Source organism: Neovison vison, chromosome 12 (genome assembly GCF_020171115.1).
Source record: "Neovison vison isolate M4711 chromosome 12, ASM_NN_V1, whole genome shotgun sequence".
In the NCBI taxonomy this organism is placed as follows: domain Eukaryota; kingdom Metazoa; phylum Chordata; class Mammalia; order Carnivora; family Mustelidae; genus Neogale; species Neogale vison.
This window is the reverse complement of record NC_058102.1, coordinates 85,196,601-85,212,585: the sequence shown is the minus strand read 5'-3', so window position 1 is coordinate 85,212,585 and position 15,985 is coordinate 85,196,601. Positions and strand designations below refer to the sequence as shown.

The 15,985-nt window shown below is 47.1% G+C and overlaps 1 long non-coding RNA gene across 1 annotated transcript; it reads left to right on the top strand.

The window, feature by feature from the left end:
- The first annotated feature begins 8,420 nt into the window (after positions 1–8,420).
- LOC122891069 lies at positions 8,421–15,382 on the top strand. Its single transcript, XR_006381247.1, has 3 exons — positions 8,421–8,659; positions 12,836–12,918; positions 14,998–15,382. It is a non-coding gene; the product is annotated as an uncharacterized LOC122891069 (long non-coding RNA).
- Positions 15,383–15,985: the final 603 nt, after the last annotated feature.

Below are 15,985 nucleotides of genomic sequence, written 5' to 3'. Positions count from 1 at the left end.
GGACTCTGAGGTGACTCGGGCCGACTGTGCACTCTTCACTCTTTCTTATTTTCACTCCAGCTGCTGGACCACACCCCTCTCCCTTCTGACACAGAGAAAAGGTAGGAACCTCAGAACTAGAGCTGGGAGCCCAGTCTGCAGGCCCCGGAACTGTCCCATCCCCTCTGTGTGAGATGACTTGCAGGGTTGTCCCTCTCGGGTGCAGTGCAGGCCTCACACCCTCTTGCTCCCCGCTCTGCCTGCTTTGGGTCCCCCATCTCTGGTTCTGACCTCGCAGTATCTGGCACCTTGCTAAAGGGAGACCCCAGACTGGACACACTTCTGGGAGCCACGCCTTAGCTGGGCCCTTCAGGTCCTCAGCTCCCAGGTACAGGCCCCCAGGGCTTCACACACAGCCTTTAACCCATCTCTCTGGGGTTAGCTCACCATATTCTGTGACCTCCCAGACTCCCAGGGCCTTGGGACCTCGGCATATCTGGCTGGGCCTCTGCTCACATTTCTGGCTAGTTTTTGTGCAGATACATTCTCTTTATATCTATTCTATTGAGACCAAAAAGGGTCTTCCCAACTCTTCTGAGAAAGCTCCATGGGGGTAGCTGCCACAGGGAATCCCCAGTTGCCAATTCTGCCTACCACTCTGGGGAAGTTCCTCCAACAGCCCACCTCGATCCCTTCTGCTGCAACCTCTTTTCTTCTCTCCCCAGCCACCACCTCTAGGCCCATGGTGATATTTGATGCGTCTAGGCACTTCTCGTCTCCATCCCCTGACGCAGCATTTGCTATAAATATGTCTGAAGGGTTTCTTGCTGACAGTGCCCAGCAAGACTGCACCTTCCTTCCCACACCAGGCCTCTCTGGAGAGACTGGTCTCTTAGTTATGGCTTGGAGACCCAACCCTTGCCAGCTCTGGCACAGGCAGTGTGACTGCTCTGTTTATTTGGGGTTTCCTTCTTGTACCCAGGAAGGAGGGGAAGTGAGAGGGCTGAGGAGCGTGGCTCTCGTTCTCTTGCTACCCAGAGTCTGGCTCAGCCTGGCACCTGGCACGCGCTTGGTACATGTTGGTTTTAGTTTTAGATCTCAGTTACCCTCCAAATCCACTGCGTGTGATTGGTGTTTCCCGTTCCCCAGGATGAGCAGGAGTGGGGAAGGAGGCTAGGACAGGAGAAGAACTGCAGGGCTGTGGCAGGTGGAGGAAGGGGCATTAGCAGCAGGATCCCTAGGGTAGCCTGGGGAAGGGAGCCTGGCCTAGACCTCCCTTGCTTTCTCTCCTTCTCTTGCCAAAACCCTCAATACTTTAGGACTCTGAATCACAGTGCACCCCAAGGGGCCAGTTCAAATCCTTCCTTCACTCCCACATGTTTATGAGCTTTGTAAACATCAGAGGTTAGCCATGGAAGCTGGGGTTGAGAAGAGATGGGTGGGAGTGGGAATCCCTGGGAGGCGGTCTGAAATGTTTGACTCAGATTTCTGGCCTAAATGGTCAGAGCTCTTTGCTGGGAGAGTTCCCCAAGCAGGGGCAGCTGAAACATCCCAGGGCTTTCGAAAGTCTGGGACAAAAGGGACATGGGCATCCCTTAGGAGGAGGGTCTGCCAACAAGAGGCTGAAGATGGCCTTGAGAAGGCTCAGAAGGTACCCTTCTGCTTACTCTCACTAGCCCTCTGCCCCGTGCGACTGCCACCCCTCTCAATTTACAGATCCCAGTGGGGTACCCATTGCAAGCTCAGAATGAGGACATGGAATGAATTATTGAAGAGAGCATAATGTTAACCGCTCATAGCTGCTGCCCCTTGGGTCCCCCATCTCTTCTCTCTGCTGCTCACTGCTTCTTCACCAGCTCCAAGGGGCAAGAGAGATGGAGGTATGAAGGAGAGGCGGGAACTGGGTAGAGAAGAGGAGGTACAGCCTCGAGCTCTGGGGAGAAGCCTCCTGGGGAGGAGGGAAGACAGCTGGCAAACAGTTGTGGCCCTTCCTCAGGAATCCAGAGGGCAGAGGGAGTCGACAGCTGCCCTGGAGCCAGATTGGGCAGTGAGATTGGAAGGCAGTTGACCCCAGCGACTGCCGACGCACATCTGGCTAACACAGAGCCAGAAGGAGTCTGGATCCTTCTTTGACCTGGAGTCAGCACCAGGAAGGGTATTAGGTCATTCGGGGATGCTCTCTGCAGAGCCCTCCCTCCCTCCCTGGGAAATGACATCCTGCTGAGAATGGAGAGTGCAGAGCTGCTGGGAGCAGTGCTGTGCCAGTGCTGGGAACACAGGGACTGTGCAGCTAGGCTCAGGAGTCCTGGGTAGGCTGGCTGGCTGGCTGTGGTGCAAAGAACACAGGGCTTGGAGACTGAAAACCAGAGGGCACGTTCTAATTCTGTCACTTAGTAGTTGTGGGCAAGCCGCTTAGTATCTCAGAAACAGAGTTGTGGCGGTGTTGTTTTTTTACCTTTACAAAGGGCAAAGGACAATGCTTGCTTAAGGAGAGGTTCTGTGAGAATTCGACAGGAATGATTGTATTTCATAAAATGGAAATCGCTACGGAAATGTTAGTTGTTATTCTTGGGTGAGCTTGTCATGTGCAAGGAAGCAGCAGGCGGTGGACAGAACCCGCACTGTGACCAGCTCTTAGTCTTTCCACGTCTGGGGCCAAATGACTTTCGAAAGGCCACATTCAGTCCATGGTTGATGGAGCGTCAGACCCAGATCTTTGAGATTCTACCTCCTGGGTTCTTTCCATTACCCTGTGTGGGCTGGATCCTTGGCTCCACGCTGACCTTCCATGTGCTCAGCCCTGGAGATTTCTCCTCAAAAGTCCCCCACACCCGGATGCCATAGTGATTAGTACTTCATTCCTCTGTAATTTGTGTGGCCACACCCCTCTCTCCTTTAGGAATAATTCAGCAAGTACGTCTCTTGGCTGCCCCCGCCCTCCTCCTCCTCTGCAGCCCCCCCACCTCTCTGCCCTCCCCACCTCCTCTGCCTCCTACTCCCCCCCCCCAACCCCCGCCCCTGCCAGACAGCATGAATAATATTATGGAGTATTTGGAATGCCCTTTAAAAAATAGCCTTTTATTATTACAGAAGGAGTACTTATGTATTGTAGAAAATTAAAAGTACAGATAAAGAACATGACAAAATAAATCCAAACAGCATTCCCAGCACCCAGAAAATAACACTATTAATACTTTTTGTGTAATCCTTTCAGATTTTTTCCTTAACTTTTTTTTTTAAAGGGTAAGCATCTTTTTTTTTTTTAAGATTTTATTTATTATTTATTTGACAGACAGAGATCACAAGTAGGCAGAGAGGCAGGCAGAGAGAGAGAGGAGGAAGCAGGCTCCCTGCTGAGCAGAGAGCCCGATGGGAGACTTGATCCCAGGATTCTGGGATCATGACCTGAGCTGAAGGCAGAGGCTTTAACCCACTGAGCCACCCAGGCGCCCCTTTCCTTAACTTTTTAAAAAAAAATTGACAGCTAACAATTGTATAAAAAGCATAAGTTTTAAATGTATAACTCAATGATCTTTTTTTTTTTTTTTTTTTTTTTGGCCTGTGTATCTCTATATCTGTGTCAAGGTTTATGACATTCCCCAGCCCAGGGGCTTTCCTCCCGCCCTATCAGCCCCCAGCGGCAAAGGCTGTTCAGTCTCTTATCAGGAGTTGCCTGTTCCTGAATTTCAAAGAAAAAGGATCATACAGTGTGTACTTTTTTGTATCTGGAGGCTTTCCCATGACATTATATTCTTGAGATTGTTGCATTTTTCAGCAGTTCACTCTCTTTTAATCTGTGTAGTAGTCCATTGTTAGATTATATCATTATTTATTTATCCATTCTCCTCTGGGACATTTAGGATGACTCCAATTTTGTCTGCAATGAATAAAATTGCTATGGATGTTCTTGAACATGTGTTTTTGGTTGATATATGAATTCATTGCTTTGGACATATATACATAGAGATGGAATTGCTGGATTGTAGGGTAAGCTGTATCTTGCAGATGTTTACTGAGCCACCCCCCCACCACTAGATAATTAAAATCTTTTTTTTTAAGATTTTATTTATTTATTTGACAGAGATTACAAGTAGGCAGAGAGGCAGGCAGAGAGAGAGGAGGAAGCAGGCTCCCTGCTGAGCAGAGAGCCCAATGCGGGCTAGATCCCAGGATTCTGAGATCATGACCTGAGGCTTTAAACCACTGAGCCACCCAGGTGCCCCATAATTAAAATCTTAAAAAAAAAAATCCTCCACCAGTGTAGTACATTTATTAAAATTGACAGAGTCTGATTTTGATGCATTACTAGCATCCTAAGTATACATCTCTGCTAGGGTTCACTCTTGGTGTTGGATGTTCTATGGGTTTTGACAAATGTGTAATGACATCTATCATTATAATATCATACAGACTAGTTTCACTGTCCTAAAATCCCTCTGTGTTCAGCCTCCCCCAACCTTTGGTGACCACTGAGCTGTTTTATAGTTTCCATAGTTCTCCTTCTTCCAGAATGTCATAGTTAATTCATATAAGACATAACTAGATTCTGCAACACACTTTTTGTGATATATAGTTAGTTGTCTTATTCATTTGTCTTACTATCTGCTTCCCAGAAGGAGAATGCAAATGGCCTGAGGGAAGGACACTTGTCTGTCCTCTCAACTTACCCTGGTTCCTGGTCCCTATAACCATGCCTGCTACCTAGTAGGCGTTAATGAGTATTTGTTGAAAGGAAGAATATGTCTTAAGATTTGTCCATGACACATTCTAATTGATTGGAATGCAGGTCTTCTTGACTTCACAGCCCCAACTGATGAGTTCATTCTACCACACTGGGATGGAGAAAGGTGGTTGTGTGGTGAGACAGAGAAGGGAAAAGGCAGGAAGAGTGAAGGGAAGAGAGATGGAAGGTAGGAAAAAATAAATTTTCGACAAAACACTTTGGCCAAGGGGGCAGCTCAGAAAGGCTCTCTTTTCCCCCAAGGGGAGCATAATCCCTTTGTCCTGGTTCTTCTCAACATAGTTGAGAGGCTTACATTTGCTTGAAGCAAACAAACTTTACCTAATATTAAGGAAGAACAAAAAGAAAATAAACAATGACAGTGCATGAACTGTAGAACAGTCCAGGATAGACTCGAGTATAAACTTTCCATTCCCACTGCAGCTAGCTTCATCCCTGAGCTCCCAGATCTGGACTCTCTGCATATCTTGCTACCCAATTCCAAAGGGCTTTCTACAATTTTTCAGTCCCCTTGAATGCCTACCTTCCTGGTTTCCCTGCTTCCCAGCTCCCAGTCTGTTTGCCTTGGTGGGTGGGTGGGCACACTAAGATGCCCTAAGCATGAAAAAGATTATGACAATCCTTGTGCAGTGAAAAACAATTCAACAAACAATTCAACTGTAAAAAAATGTTAAATCTAACAAAATTCTGGAAATTTCCATGACAAATCTCATGTTTAGAGGAAAATGACAAGTATCAAATTCTTTCTTTTTTTTAAGATTTTATTTATTTATTTGAGAGAGAGAGAGAGAGAGAGAACACAAGCATGGAGAGGGGCAGAGGGAGAGGGACAAGCAGAATCCTTGATGAGCACGGAGCTTGACGTGGAGGCTCCATCCCAAGACCCCGAGATCATGACCTGAGCTAAAGTCAAGAACTGGCTGCTTAACCAACTGAGCCAAGCCCATGCCCCTCAAATTATTTTTCAATTAATATTTTTCAGTGCATCTGCTCGGCAGGTACCTAGTGTTCAATGTGTGTATTGAGTAAATATTCACTGTTGCACACCCCCTAACACCCACCTGAAATTTAAAGGAACTACGGTGCATTGTCTCTTTCCTCAGAAGTATTTTCCTGCTGGCATTAAAACTCTGAACTGACATCTGGCGTTTCCCCCAAATTTTATTTTTTTAAAAAGATTTTATTTATTTATTTGACAGAGAGCGAGACATCGAGAGAATGAACACAAGCAGGGGGTGTGGGAGAGGGAGAAGCAGGCTTCCTGCTGAGCAGGGAGCCCGATGCCAGGACCCTGGGATCATGACCTGAGCTGAAGGCAGATGCTTAATGACTGAGCCACTCAGGCGCCTCCCCCTGCCCCACCACATTGTTATCTTGAAAAAATTTTTAACCTTTCTGTAGGTTTAAAGTTGCAAGAGTAATCCAGTTTTGCCTAGACTCATGGGTTGTTAGCACTTCCCCATATCTGTTAGGTGTTTTTCCTAAACTGTTTGAGAGCTGATTGCAGACATCAACTTCTTTCCTAAATACTACATCATGGGCTTACCAAGAACAGACATTTCTACATAACCACAAAATGTTATCATGCTCAGGAAATTGAACATTGTTACAATGTTATCTAATATTATAGTCCTTTTCAAATTTTCCCATTTGTCCCAACAATGTCCTGACAACTTAAAAAAAAAAAAAAATCTGGGATCCAGATTAGTTATGTCTCTCTAGTTTCCCTAAAACTGTAGGGGTGCCTGGGTGGCTCAGTGGCTCAGTGGGTTAAGCTTCTGCCTTTAGTTCAGGAGATGATCTCAGGGTCCTGGGATAGAGCCCCACATGAGGCTCTCTGCTCAGCAGGGGGTCTGCTTCCCCTCCTTCCCCCTCGCCTGCCCCTCTGCCTGCTTGTGATCTCTCTCTCTCTGTTAAATAAGTAAATAAAATCTTTAAAAACAAAACAAAACAAAACTGTAACAGTTTCCCAGCTGGGTTTTTCTTCTCTAATACTGATATTTTTGAATAGGACAGGCCAACTGTTTTAGAAATATACCTCAATTTGATTCTTTGTGGTCAGATTCAGTTTAAACGTTTTTGGTAAGAATACTAGTGTCCTTCCCAGTGCATCCCACTGGGGGCGTATGATGTCCGTTTGTCCCAATTTTGATGATGTTAAATTTGATCACTGGGTTAAAGTGGTGTGCATGGCATTTTTCTTAATCACGGAGGATGTCACCTTAGAGAGGAGGAGAGAAAGAAGGGGAACTGAAAGGAGGAAGAAGAGGAGACTGGAGAAGAGACCTAAAAGGGAAAGGCCACTGTTGTCCATCATTTTCCCAGGGCCGAGGCTATAGGAAGTGAGCAGGGGCTCCCACTCCCTGCTGCAGAGGCTGTGAGCCACGGATCCAGCCTGAGTCAAGCTGAGCATCTTCCTCCCCTCCCTTCCCTTCCTCTGAGACCACGTCCTGAGCTAAGGACTGAGATCCACTGAGTCAAAACCAAATCAAAAGAGGATACTTGTCCCGAGTGTCTGCCTTACACGTCTGTGTGACGGTCCTGGCAACCAGCAGGGTGATAATTGATTTCTGCAAGCTCGTTCTATGCCCTGGGTTTTCTCCAGGATCCTTTTTCTTCCTGATCTGAAGGATCAGGCACAATGCAGAAAGGGATGTCCCATAGGCTAAATACCACTTTTTTTTTTATTGACGACAATATCTATTGACAATATCAGTGACAACTTTCTCCACTCCACATTCTTTCGTCCAGGATTGATGGAAGAAATTTAGTGAGTTTGTATCTATCTGTGAGTGTACATTCACAGCCCTAACACAGGAGCCCTCTGGGGCTTGTGAGATGAGAACATTTGATACTGGTTCAATAGTATTCCTTTAAAAACTGTATTATTAAATATATTCTCACCTCTTACATACATATATAAATCTGGCTTCCTGGACCATTTCTGGCACAAGCTGAAGCAACTTTTTCCATGGTAACTGCTCAGTCAGGGAGATTGGGAAACAAAGGGAGAATGACCTTCTGACTCTCTCTGTACTACTCTAAAACTTTTTAAGGAAAAGAGTGGGCATTATGATATTCTATCTCCAAATACTTCAGGGGTCTTTCTCAAAAAGAACATTTTCTTACAGCACCAAAATAATATTATCTCCCCAACACAGTTAAAAATAATTTCGTCAAATATCTAGTACACCTCTAAGTTTCTCTGTTTGTAAAGGGGGAATTTGAATTAAATTTTTAAAGATATTATTTATTTATTTGACAGGCAGAGGTCACAAGTAGGCAGAGAGGCAGGCAGAGAGAGAGAGAGGAGGAAGCAGTCTCCCTGCTGAGCCGGGAAACCGATGCAGGACTCGATCCCAGGACCCTGGGATCATGACCTGAGCTGAAGGCGGAGACTTAACCCCCTGAGTCACCCAGGCGCCCTTGAATTAATTTGAAAAGCCCTCGCGAAGGAAGTAGGATTTTGAACAAGGTCTTAAAAGATAACAGCTCCCTCATTGTGGTGGGACAACTCCAAGATGGCCCCCGAATGATCCTTCTCTTCTGGTATTCATGCCCTTGGGTAATCTCCCATCTTGTGTGTGGGTTGGCCTGGTGATTTGCTTCTAGTCTATAGAACACAGCAAAAGTGTTGGGATAACACTTTTGTGATTAGGTTATCAGAAATTATGGCTTCCATCTCGTTAGCAGACTCTCTCCTTTGCTGGCTTTGGTGAAGCAAGCTGTCATGTCGGAGCAGCCCAGGCCCCCCATCCAACGACCTGAAGGAACTGAGTCCTATCAGCAACCACGAGAACTGGAGTTGGATTCTTTCTCATTCGAGCCTCAGATGAGACTGTGGTCCCAGCTGATGTTTCGTGTCTTTGTGAGATCCTGAAATCAAAAGCTCCCAGCTAAGACATGTCCCTACTCCTGATCTACAGAAACTATGAGATAGTAAGTGTGTGTTGTTTTAAGATTCCAAATGTATGGTAATGTGTTATGTAGTAATAAGTTAACTAATACACACTTTTAATAAAACAGCCTTGCACGTGGAATTCATTTTATCATCCCTTTTTACTGAGGAGGAAACCAAGGCTCCGAGAACATTTTCCAATGTACCAGTCATCTCCTTGGTTGCAAAAACAGAAACAGACTCCAACTAATGTTTGCAGAAATGACATTTATTAGAAGGGCAGGGAATCACTTGCTCACGGAATTGATGGAAAGGCCAGAGTACTAGCCAGGCTTTAAAAGCAGGCAGGAACAGAGGGAAATTAGGCATCAGGAACTGTGGAAGGGTCTGGTTTTGGAGGCTTTTGCCACTGTCATTGGAGGCACAGCTGCCGAGAGCAGAATAAATTTGTAAACTGCTCTAGCTTCTTCACGTCACCAGCTCCAGACTCAAAGTCCTTAGTGGAGTGCCTGATCGCCTGATCGCCTGAGCTTGGGTCAGCTTTGCATATGTTGGTACTTGGGATCAGCTCCCAGTCAGTGCTCAAAAATAGTTCAGGGGGCTGCCTGGGTGGTTCAGTGGATTAAGCCTCTGCCTTCAGCTCAGGTCATGATCCCAGGGTCCTGGGATGGAGCTCTCTGCTCAGCAGGGAACCTGGTCCCCACCCCCCTTTACCTCTCTGCCTACCTGTGATCCCTCTCTTTCCCTCTGTCAAATAAATAAATAAAATCTTTAAAAAAAAATAGTTCTGGGTGCTTTTGGGTGGCTCAGTGGGTTGAGCCTCTGCCTTCGGCTCCAGTGAAGCAAGCTGTCATGTCCCAGGTCCCGGGACTGAGCCCTGTGTTGGGCTCTCTGCTCAGTGGGGAGTCTGCTTCCCTCTCTCTCTCTGCCTGTCTCTCTGCCTGCTTGTGATCTCTGTTTGTCAAATAAATAAACAAAATCTTAAAAAAAAATAGTTTATTCAGTTTATAAACAAAAGACAAATCTGGCCCTAGGTGGAGGACGGGTTCATGCCCCTAAGGCTCAGTTCATAACCCTTTGCTTTAATGCAATGACGTTAGCAGCATTTCCCAGGATTTCCGAATTTCCCATACTGCCCTCCCCCGCCCCCCCACCCCCTCCCCAGCAGGAAGCCAGAGAAGATCAAGCAGTGAAAAACTGGGAAGAGTAACTATGGGTTGCAATGTCAGAAACCTGCCACCAGAGGGCACACGAGGCTCAGAAATCTACTAAGGGAGCAAGAGGTTTTGGGGGCTGCAGAATTATGTGGAAAGGTGGAGAAGGCTGAGGAAGTCAGCCTTGACTAGGGCTCTCTGCAGGCTGGGCCTTGAGGACCCAGAGAAGAAGGAGCAGTGGTGTGGGCGCCAACAGATTTCTGTTGTTCTCGTGGCCCTGGCTGCACCCTCTCCTTACAGTTGGGGCTTTGGTCTCCCCTGGTCTTTGCTCTGAGATCTCAGGAGAACCTTTGGACTCATTTTTATGGCATCAATTCTCCAACTGTAAACACTCCCCCCACCCCACGAGCCCCAGCTCAACAATGGAGTAGAGTGCAGGGGTGGGGTTGAGGGGTGTGCCTCTGGCCCTGAAAATGGGGCAGGGTTGGGATGGGCAGTGGCTTTCCCAACCTAGAGCTTTCTGTGTCAATAGGGCAGGAAGAGGTAATTTGTCTTCTCCTCTGGACTGTAACTTTCATTTCCTAGCACCATGCCTGGAATATGGTAGCTGCTCAATGAATATTTGTTGGTTGTTGACAATTATTTGGTATGAATAAACCATGCAGAGGGAACCAAGGCAGGCTCGAGGGTACTCCAACTCCAAAACATTTTTTTTTTTAAAGATTTTATTTATTTATTTGACAGAGAGAGATTACAAGTAGGCAGAGAGGCAGGCAGAGAGAGAGAGGAGGAAGTAGGCTCCCTGCCGAGCAGAGAGCCCGATGCGGGACTCGATCCCAGGACCCTGAGATCATGACCTGAGCCGAAGGCAGCGGCTTAACCCACTGAGCCATCCAGGCGCCCATCCAAAACATTTTCTGAGTCCTTCTTCTCAACAGCCCACAGTTGCCATCCTTATCCAAGCCACTGCTCTTTCTCCCTGTACCACTGTGATTGCTTCTTAAGTAGGTTCCTTTGCATCTCTTGATCCCTCGATTTATTCTGTACCCATCAGCCAATGATCTTTTAAAACTGTAAATCTGGGGCACCTGGGTGGCTCAGTGGGTTAAGCCGCTGCCTTCGGCTCTCAGGTCATGATCACAGGGTCCTGAGATCGAGTCCCGCATCGGGCTCTCTGCTCAGCAGGGAGCCTGCTTCCCTCTCTCTCTCTCTGCCTGCCTCTCCGTCTACTTGTGATTTCTATCAAATAAATAAATAAATAAATCTTTAAAAAAAAAAAAAAAACTGTAAATTGGATCATGCCACTTCCCAGCTTAACATCTTCCAAAGGCTTCTCATTACACTTTGAATGAAATCCAAACTCCTTACCCTGGCCTGTGAACTGCTATACTAGCTAGGGCATGCCTCCCTCTTTGACCTCATCTTGTACTCTCTTCTTCCAACACACTGGCCTTCAGCCTCACTGACTTTCTTCCTGTTTCTTGGGCACAGTGAGTTTGCTATTGCCTTAGGACTTTTTGCATGAGTTTTCCCCTCTGCCTGGAATGCTCTTCACCCAGATTCTTCGCATGGCTGATTCCTTGTCATTCAGGTCTCTGGGTGAACGTCTCGTCCTCAGAGAGGCCACTGACCATCCAGCTGAGGCTTCTCCTTCAGTCACTTCCTACCCATCCCCATTTCTTCCTAATTGCCATCATGGCACTTATCCTCGTCAACTAACTTTTCATCTGTTCCTTTGTTTCTTGACTCCTCCCATTAGAAGGCAACCCCATGAGGACTGAGAGCCAGTCTGCTTACTGTATCTGTAGAGCCTATTAATAGAACGGGACCTGGCCATAGTAGGCACTCGGTAAATATTTGTGCAAGGAATGTTTGAATGAATGAATGATGGGGAGCTAGGGAATGGGCAAGGGACATCTGTATCTCTCTGGAGTCTACAGGCAATCATTTCGTTCTTTTGGGTGGTCGTGGTTGTGGGACTCATGGTGGCCAAGGCCTCCTCTGACCCTGAGACCTAGAGGAAGCCCGAGTCTTTGGGGTGCTGGTGGAAGCAGCAGTCGGGCTAGGGGGTCGTGAGGCAGGCAGGGTAAATTTGCCGAATTGAATGAATGTGGGTGGTATTTTCTTTAAGATTTTATTTATTTATTTATTTATTTATTTATTTATTTGAGAGAGAGAGGGAGAGCGCAAGAGAGGAAACACAAGCAAGGGGAGTGGGAGAGGGAGAAGCAGGCTTCCTGCTGAGCAGGGAGCCCAAGACCCTGGGATCATGACCTGAGCTGAAGGCAGCTGCTTAACAGCTGAGCCACCCAGGCGCCCTAATGTGGGTTTTTACACATCTTTCTTACTTTTGGGAAAAGGCGATGAGTGGAAATCTGATCTTTAAGACAGAGAAATCCTTGAATGGTTATTTGCACTGTAAAAGGAATCGGGCTTTGTGAAAGGGAATAGCTCAGCTCTTTCCCAAATAGCTCGGGGAAGGCTCAGGGGACTCGAGCCTAGCCCATCCATTGGTTTGGTTACAGGGTGTTTTCAACACTGGATATTTATAGAATGTTGTTCAGATACACTTATGGCTATATGAAACTTGCATTTACATGTAATACACTCTCCTTGTAGGAATTTCTTCTTCCTGAAAATGAAAGGCTGTGACGACATCATGGTGACTGTGGTCTGTATAGGAAAAACCAAGGTCATTGAGACCAAGCTAGATGGGGAGAAATAGAAATAGTCCATGCCAGGTGCCCATCAACACAGGGTGGTCCTTTCTGAATATTTTACTTATTGTCATGGTTCTTAAGCTAGGCTCAGCGAGGCTGGTGTTCCCCAAGTTGGATCAAGGTGTTCTGTCCTGGAAATTCAGTAATAGCCATCTTGTCCTACTTCAAAGAAAAAAAAATTGGTAGCATTTTCTCACTGTTAAGGTTTTTCCAATTTTTTTCTCCCTCAATCGCTGGTGCCTGGGATTCTAGACTCTGTCAGATCTAGCAGAGCACAAGTTGGGTAGTTATTTTAATATGTTATTATTTCATCGTGTGTTGCTAAAAGTATCATTTCTTCCAGGGGCTTGAAGTAAGTCTGAGAACCACTGTCTCAAAGTCTCCATTATTGGACCCCACTGTGCCTTCATTTTTCCCATGTCTAAGGTGAGCGTGATAATAATAGCATCGGGCAGCTTTATGAGGATTGATGAGTTATTTTATGGCAAAGGCTTTGAAGAGAACTTGGCACCTAGTAAATGCTGTGGGTGCTTGCTGTTAAAATTACGAAAAGGATAGCAGCTGAATTAGATCATTTTTATGACCCCTTCCTGCTCTGATGTCTTGTAAGTTAAAGAATTCAATAATTGAGTGTTTCCCATATGCCTAGGACTAGCTCATGTTTCCTATCTATGGACTAAGAGCCTGGAATCATTTTTAAGGACCAGAAAGTCTATCGACCTATAAGAGAGCCTATGTATAAGGTGCTGATGTTGAGGAGCAAAAAAAAGTGGGGGGGCAGGGCTGATGGTGACTCTGTCCTCCAGCAACCAGCAGTGGAATTCAGGCGGCCAGATGAACACACCAGCCACACACAGGACGGTAGAGGCCTGCAGGGCTGAGTGGACCCAGAGATGGATCCAGATTAGCACATTTCTTCAGCTTACTTGGTTGGTGTCCAAGTTTGTTTGCATTCCAAAATAAAAAGAAGGACAAAGGCTTCCATTCCAAAATATAAAAATTTACAATGCACATAGATGCATACAAATTTCAGAATTTCTTTTTTTTTCTTAAGATTTTATTTATTTATTTGAGAGAGAGATAGAGAGAGATTGAGAGAACGAGTGGGAGGAGGGTCAGGGGGAGAGGCAGACTCCCCAAGGAGCAGGACTGGATCTCAGGACCTGGGATCATGACGTGAGCAGAAGGCAGATGCTTAAGGGATGGAGCCACCCAGGTGCCCTCCTTCCCTTTTTTTAAAGACAAATTTCAAAATTTCATAATTTATTTTTTCTCAATTGTTTTTTGTATTTTAGTATGTGGCCCGTGAATATGTTATTCGTAGAGGTAAATGGCAGATACTGGCTTCAGGTTGGAGAGGAAATTTTTAAAAAAGATTATATTTATTTATTTGGGAGACAGAGAGAGAGCTAGAGAGCACAAGTGGTAGAGGAGAAGCAGGCTGCCCACAGAGCAGGGAGCCCAACGCGACCCATCCCAGGACCCTGGGATCATGACCAAAGATGAAGGCAGCTAATAAACCGACTTAACCACACAGGAGCCCCAGGAGAGGAAATGTGGATAGGGGTGAAAACACTGGCTACTTGAAGCGAGAAGTCAGGTGAAGAGGCCCCAAAGGCTAAATAATAGGCCAGGTTGGGATAACAGAGAATCATACATGGCAGAATAATCAGACCCTTTCTCATTTCCCATTTTCGAACATTTTTCTATCTGAGCCTTAAAATCTTGTGAGAAAGATGAGGCAGATAATTTTATCCCTATTTAATTTTTAAAAATATTTTATATTAATTTTATTTTAGTAGAGTCTTTTAAAATTCCCATTTTAGGAGCACCTGGCTGGCTCAGTGGGTAGGGAGTGCCACTCTTGATCTCAGGATTGTGGGATCAAGACCCACTTTGGGTGCAGAGATTAGTTAAAAATAAAATTTTAAAGGGGCGCCTTGGTGGCTCAGTCGTTGAGCAGCCGACTTGATTTGGGCTCAAGTCATGATCTCAGGGTCCTGGGATAGAGCCCAGCGTGGGATCCCCACACTGGAGTAGGCTGGAGGTTTCTCTCTCCCTCTGCAAACTGCCCCCCTCATGCACATGTGCTTTCTCTCAAATAAACATATCTTTTTTAAAAAGTTCTTGTTTTCTAGATTTTATTTATTTATTTGAGAGAGTGAGAGAGAAAGAGAGAGAGAGAGACAGCGCGAGCACAAGTTGGGGTGGGGGTGTTAGGGGAGGAACAGGGAGAGAGGGAGAAGCAGATTCCCTGCTGAGCTGGGAGCGCAGGTCGGCTGGATCCAGGGCCTCCAGGATCATGCCGTGAGCTGAAGGCAGACCCTTAAAGGACTGAGCCACCCAGATGACCCTTAAAAAAAATCTTAAAAAACCCCCAAATTCCCATTTTATAGATGAGGTTCCAAGAGAGGAATGATTTACCCAAGTAATAGTTTGTAGTTATATATGGCTGATAAATGATGGAAATGGATTTTCCTAATTCCTCCCCTCTCTTGCCTCAAGCTCTGTCCTGGGTTTAGGAATCCAAGCGGAGATTTGGCATGGACAAGAGTTGGACTTCGAAGGACTAAGATGTCGAAGGCGCCAAGGCGTGAGCTGAAGTGGGACCTTGGCGCGGGAGAGGCTGCCAAAAGAAGGGCGAGCTACAGCTGTGACTGAGGGAACCGCTGGTCAGGCCTCCAAGGGAAACCAGGCAGGCTGCCCTCTTCGCAGCTCTGGGGCAATGGCATTCATTCCAAAGTCAGGCTCACCTACATTCTGGGAATTAACCCTCTTCCCCTTTCTGGCTATACCACGTTTCAAACCCTTAAGGGTTAAAGCCGCTCCCACGTGATTTTCCCATCGCCCAGGTAACTTGGGTCGCTGCTTTGTGCGAAAAAACATGGGAAATAAATAAAAGCCCCAAACAATTTTTCAGTATGTGCACCTAGCCATGCACCCCCTCATTCACCCCCACCCTCCACAGGGAAGCACAGGGTAAAAGGTGCCCGGGGGAGGGGCTCTGCACAGCGGCTGGTCGGCGGGAGGGCTGCCCAGAGGGGCCAGTGGGGGGGGGGGACGCGGAATGGGGGGCAGCGCCCCTTCCTTCAGTCCCCTTCTTGGGCTCCGGGTGCAGCAGGTTCGCTGGGGCCCGTGCCCCAGAGAGTTGGGGGAGGAGGAAACAAGTGGCGTGTGGGGAAGCAGGCCGCACACACCTGGCGCCCGGTGGAATGAAATCTTAATTAATTATTAAACTGAGTTCCCGCGGGAGGGAGCGGGGCCGTGGCGGCTGGGCGGGAATGGTAGGGTGGGGGTGGGGGGCAGGGAGGAAGGGAGGAGGAGTGAGGAGTGGGCGCTGGGCGCCGCTTCGGCCCCGGGGGACCCCGGCCGGAAGGAAGCCGACCCTCCGTGCTGCGGGCGGCGACTAGTCGCCGGGAGACAGAGTGCGTTGTCCCGCGCGCCCGGGGACCCCTGGGTGAGGGTGGGCGGAGAACGCCGCAGGGGGCAGCAG